Source organism: Humulus lupulus, chromosome 1 (assembly GCF_963169125.1).
Source record: "Humulus lupulus chromosome 1, drHumLupu1.1, whole genome shotgun sequence".
NCBI lineage: Eukaryota > Viridiplantae > Streptophyta > Magnoliopsida > Rosales > Cannabaceae > Humulus > Humulus lupulus.
In genome coordinates this window covers 64,305,833-64,311,832 of record NC_084793.1, presented here as the reverse complement: position 1 = coordinate 64,311,832, position 6,000 = coordinate 64,305,833, and the positions used below count along the sequence as shown (strand labels likewise).

Genomic DNA, 6,000 nt, shown 5'->3' with positions numbered 1-6,000 from the left:
CTACAACCAAAGAAGAAGATTAACTGATAATTGAAATTGACAAGATAAACGATCAAAGCTCAGCAAAAGATGATATCTTACACGGGCTATTTCATTCAGCACGTGATGGATCATATGGTCGACTTCCATGGAGTCAGCACCATAGCCTCTTGGCTACGGTGATGCCTCGATAGTTTAGTCAACCTTTCCTTGGCTGAACTAAGCACGATGCTCGTCAATGTTTGGGCAGGAGGCGTCTGGCTGGTCGGTGCCTGAGGAGGTGTCTGATCGGGTGCTGGAGGAGAAGTCTGATCGGTTGGAGCTGGAAGAGATGTCTGGTCAAGGGGGGTCGGAGGTGGTGTGGTTTCTCAAGAAGGAACCGCTGCTGGAGGATCCCCAGTCCGAGCCTTTTCCATTGGAGGAGCCTTGCTACTCTCTCCATGATGTCACCTGCTCTCCTTCTTCTTGCTCGAAGGTACAGCATGTACGTTGTAAAGCTCAAACAAATCTTCAAATGACATGGCTGCAAAAAAGAAATGAGCAGTCAGATAATGTGGATGGAGGTATCTACTAAATCAAGAAAATAAGTTCAAAGAAATTATGAGTAAAATACCCGAGCTACAATTACTGGTCGACATACTATTTACTATACTACTGCTACACTCACTCTCTGGCTTGAAGAAGTCTGAATTTAAAATAGGAGTGTATTTAAAGTTGTTGTCCCTGTCAAATAGATGATAGGGAATTAGCAAATTGTCTAAGAGCGAAAGGTCAGTACCGTTTTCATCTGAAGATTCATCAATGGGCGTAGGGTGTTCGAAAACCTTCTTTTTACACTTTCCCGAAGGAGTAGGGGGGGCGGTTGCTGGAGGGTTCCCTGATTGTCACCCCATTTGTCCTCCTTCTCGGAGGTTGTGTCACGTCTTGGTGCTGCTCGGGAATTTCTCCACCAGTGGCACTCCCCATAGTTGTCTCCCTCACGTCCTGGTGAGGGGCCAAAAGGCCAAACTAGCCTTAGATTGGCCTCTATGACCAGCTCTTTGGAAATTTTTTCTATGTCCTTCATGCTAGCCAGGGAGGCTACTCGTATCTCCATTTCTGGAGTAGGAGCTAGTCGGACTTGAAGGGCACTGAAATTCTAAGGAATGCGTAGGAAAACTAAAAGAAAGTAAGTGATCAGAGAAACAAGAAATTACTTCATTGGGTGAAGGCTGGATTATTAGCGACCAGGTCGGTTGTTAAAAAGTACTCCTAGAAGTACTTTCCTACGTTGGACTTGTAGGTAGTCTCACGCAGGAAAGTGCGAGTTGATTCCTGGTGATAAAAATGGAAGAACCCCATGTTGTTGTGACTGGGTTGGAATTAAGATCGAATAAGTAATTGATCTCATGAGGTGTAGGTATAGGCCACTTCTTGTGGTTGTACAGGATATAGAGATCAGAAAGCACTTTATATCCATTTGGGGTGATTTGGAAGGGGGCGACTACAAAATAGTTGGCCACACCCTGGAAGAATGGATGAAGAGGCAAGGTTGCCCCTGCCTCAATATGGTATCTCGACCAGGCACTGTAGACGCACCCAGGAAGGTTTGCCCTCTGGTCGATAAAAGGTTTGTTTAGGGTAATCCTAGAAAGTCCGTACTTTTTGAGATAATTCCCTATCATCCTAACTGTTATGTTGCTAGGAGGAGCAACGTACCATTCGACATCTGGTCAAAGGACGTCTCGGGGTTGGGCCTTTGTTTGGATTTCTGGGTGAGTGTTTTCGGCTCGACCGCTAGTCGAAGGAATTTCAGCCCGAGGAGCAGGCTGATTTGCAGGTGGGTTGGTTGATTTCTTTTTCTGGGCGGTGGATTTTACTCGACCCATGTTTAATGGATTGGTTAAAGGTCTGTTAGATGGGGTATGAGAAAAGGGAATCTCCGGAATAAGTAGCGATGACTCATCCTGATCTTCAAGCAATTGGGCGAGCAAGTCATCGTTGATCGGCCTCTCACCTCCCCATGGATCGTGCATGAAAATCTGTGAACAGAGAAAGGGAGATGAGAATCTACAGCCAAAAGACCAAGAAGTGTGAATGTTGGAATAATGTTGCTCGTGTATAAAAGTTAAGCTTTTATACGACCAACAACATTCTAACAAAAACACTACATTCTATGTGAACTGGAAAATGGATTAAAAAGCAGAAGTGAAAAGTTTTCGATGAAAAACTTTTCGACTCTGAACGGGCGGGAAAAACCCAGTTTTTCTACAGGCTTAAAAATTGAATTTTTACTTCAATTTTATGCTCTAAATCAATAATCCTAACTACTAGACTGATTCCTAACCCCTAAAAAGTGTTATTTTCCTACTCTATTAAACTCGGATCAACATACCCATTTACCCTGAAACAAAATTTTCAAGAACAGTAAAAAACCATTCAAGAACTCAGAATCTAAAATGAAGGAAAGACAAATATTGCATGGCATCTCAACGACTGAAAGGATTGAGAAACTTACTTGGATAGAGGTTGGAGTAAATTTCTGAGACGCTAAGTCGATTTGGCTGGGCAGGAACTTCGTGGATCGTCAAAGATTGTTTGAGCTTCTGAGTTTTTTACGCCTTGTTCTTCGGTGTTCTTGAGGATAAGGTAAAACATAAAAAGTGAAAAATGATTATGAGGGGTTATTTATATTAATCGAGGAGCAGTTACCAAGGTAATCATGATGGGTAACTTTCCAAGGCATGGGTAAGTGCAATAGTCGTCAGACTACTTTTGGGAAACCAAAAAGACATGATTAGTTGCCTTTTTCGAGAAGGCATGGACGACTCTGACAGATTTGATGGGGGCATACGAAGGGTCGGTCCCCTAAGTTTACTTTATGTTGGTCATAGTAAAATAAACTTGGGGGGCAAATGTTTACCCAAAAATGGCTCCTGATGACGTGTCAATATTTTCTTACACGTGGCGGTTTCAAGTGAAGGGATCCTGTTAGACTATCAACCAGATAATTATTGATTCATCAAGCTCGCGATTAGGTGCGACCAGTATGGTCGCATACTTGCATTTATTTCCTTTTGGATACGCAAATCTTGTAATAATTACTTTTATTATGTTTCCTTTTATTACCTTGATACGCTGATCTTAATGGTAATTAAGCCCCATCGGCCCATGTAACCCCCCTTGAGCCTATAAATAAGAAGAAGAGGGCTCAAGGGAGGGACTTTTGACTTTTGAACTTTTGATCTTTGCATTTAGAGAGAAGAACACAGTGTGATTATCCACTGAGATTGTAATCCTCTCAAGACTTGTGAAACTCGTGAACCCTAGTTCATTGATCACAATATTGGGATTTAATACCAATAAGAACACTAAGTGGGCATAGGTCATTACCATCCAATTGAGGCCGAACCACTATAAATCATTTGTGTTATTTTCTTTCCATTTGATTCTCTTCTTGTTTTCATCTCATTTCCTGTCGTTATTTTGACTCCGTGTCACTGGCCAAATCAAGGGTCAACAAAGTCTTAATGCGTGATTTTAATTGGTTTTAAGATGTCAAAATGGGAGCAAGCATGCTAGGAAATCTAATGGGTTATTAATTGAGTGTTAATAATGCTTGCTAAATTTTTGTAAAGTTGTTAAGAAATAAGTGTATGATATCATAAACTTTCGCATAGTTTTCAAGAATGGTCCTCCCACATATGCATGTTACATGTAAATGCATTTTTATGCGTTATTATATGTTAATTGAGTAAGTCTAAGGTCATTTCTTGAAGGTGTTTAAGGTTGATATGTGTATCGACATTGTTTTTCATGATGTGACGTGTGACATGCAAGCATGATTATGTGTACGAGTTATGCTAGAATCTAGAAAGTGGTGTAACTTGTTATGAGATAGATGTCAAGTGTGCATAGCCCATGCACACATGGGATATGTTTAGACACGTTCATGTGTGTTTTACAAGATATTAAGACAAGTGTTTTGACTATTATTCTAGGCTCATTGTGAAGTGTTCCCGCTCTTATTTTACTTGGACTTGAGGTAAGGAAGTTAGCTAGATTTCTAGTTTGTTTTGAATGGACTCTAGTTATGCGATATGTATGGATTTGTTTGTGTTTGTTTAACCTAGTGCTACAGCATTATTAAAGGCTGGCGTGCCTAAGATTTTGGCGAAAAAGCTGTCAGGGAAATTCATGGCCAAAAAGGTGCCAAGTGAATTTTGACCAAAAGGGTGCAATGGAAGTGACCAAAAAGAGAGAGTCACATCTCATCATTAGACAATAGGGGAGCCACGATCTTATGTTGTATGCTTATGATCTTACCTTAAATGTTTATGCTCATGTTGGAACTGATCTTATGGTTATCATTACAAACTTATGATGTACGATTATGCTTATGTCGCAAATAGTATCATGTTTAAGAATTAACTTGCGTTGATAGTGATTGCTATAAGAAAAGTGTGTTAAGAATGTATAGAATATGTCGCTTATGCTTGTATGTCTTATTTGTACTTTCTTACTGGGCTTTTAGCTCACCCCCTTACTTTTTCCCCTTGCAGATAAACACTAGGTAGACTTGTTTGGAATGCATGGTGAGCTAAGTAAGTTTTCCATAAGTATGTATGTATGCCGCGGGGAGCCATTGAATGAGAAAATGATCTGGAATGCCATAGTGCCTTTTATTCTTTCATTATGTGTTATTTATCAATGGGATGTACTTATTTATTTTTAAGACTCCATCAAATTCTCTTTTGTTTTGAACATTGGATCCAAACTCTGCATCTATTTTAAATAAAACCCACTCTATTTTCAGCTAGATTATGTAATCTATGATGTTATTATTAAAATTAGTATTTTAATAGAGATAGGCAATTAGATGCGCTATAAATGGTATCAGAGACGATCGTACAACTCTTGGCTTCAGGAATCCTTTAGCATACATACTGAAGACTAGGAAAAAGACTTAACTCACCGTGTCGTAACTTGTTTTTGTTTTCTGCTTATTTTTTTGGCATTAAAATAGTAGTTTTGGTTTCAGTATTCCTTCTAGTAGTAGAGCCACTAAGAATTTGAATCACTCTTTTCTCATGAGAGAATCCTTTTGGACTTCAAAATTCCATCATGTCAACTAGAGGAACAGTAGGGGCAGAGGGAGAGGAGCTAGTCGAGGGAGAGGAAGGGGCAGGGGTTGTGGTGCGGCCGCTAACCCAAACATGGTTGGCATCCCTGTAGCGATCCAAATTTTTTTATTTTATCTATTATTTTTTATTTAATTGTTTGTTTATTAGAAAATAATTTGAATTGTTTATTTTATATGAATTATAATTTAATTAATTTATTTGGAATAATTGTGTAACTTGTTTGTTTTATTATTAATGTACATTTTAGTGTGACAAATTATGTGATTAGAATGGGTTTCATTTTTATTTTTTTTAATTAAATGTGTGTGCCGAAAATTTGTGTGTGTGTGTTTGAATGTGTTTTATTTTTTTTAGTTGTTTATTTCTTTTAATTTAAGATCAATAATAAAAAGGAAAGGGTGGTATGAATCTAGACTTAATGTGAGTGTTGAACATTTTCCTTTTATTAAGAAAAGAAAAGAAAATAGAAAAGAAAAGAAATATAAAGTTGTCATCTTGTAGGATAAGATGACAAGGCTTATATTTGATTTGGCTCACATTAGGATAAGGGTTAGGTGAGGTGTAAAGAGAGGAAATGGTGGGATTTAACTTATTTTGTGGGATGGGTTTTGAGCTTTTCACACTTGGATGCCCTTCTTAGGGTTAGGTCACTAAACGGTTATTAATAGAAGACATATGAGCCTTGGAAACCCTTGTTGTGTGACTGCCGAATTTGAGAGAGAAAGAAAGAGGAGAGTGCACGAAAAAGAGATAAAGAAAGAGAAAAAGAAGGAGAAGAGAGGTGGGGTTCAAACTCTTTAGGTATGTGCTCTTGTTTTGGTTTTGGTTTTTGAATCCCTAAGTCTAAGATTTCTTCTACTCAATTCTAAGAAAATTGTTTCTATTTTCTTGTCTTGTT

At 38.7% G+C, this 6,000-nt stretch overlaps 1 pseudogene; it reads left to right on the top strand.

Moving 5' to 3' along the window:
* Positions 1–217: 217 nt before the first annotated feature.
* The window catches only part of LOC133815724 (uncharacterized), a 28,442-nt pseudogene continuing 22,659 nt past the window's right edge, over positions 218–6,000 (top strand).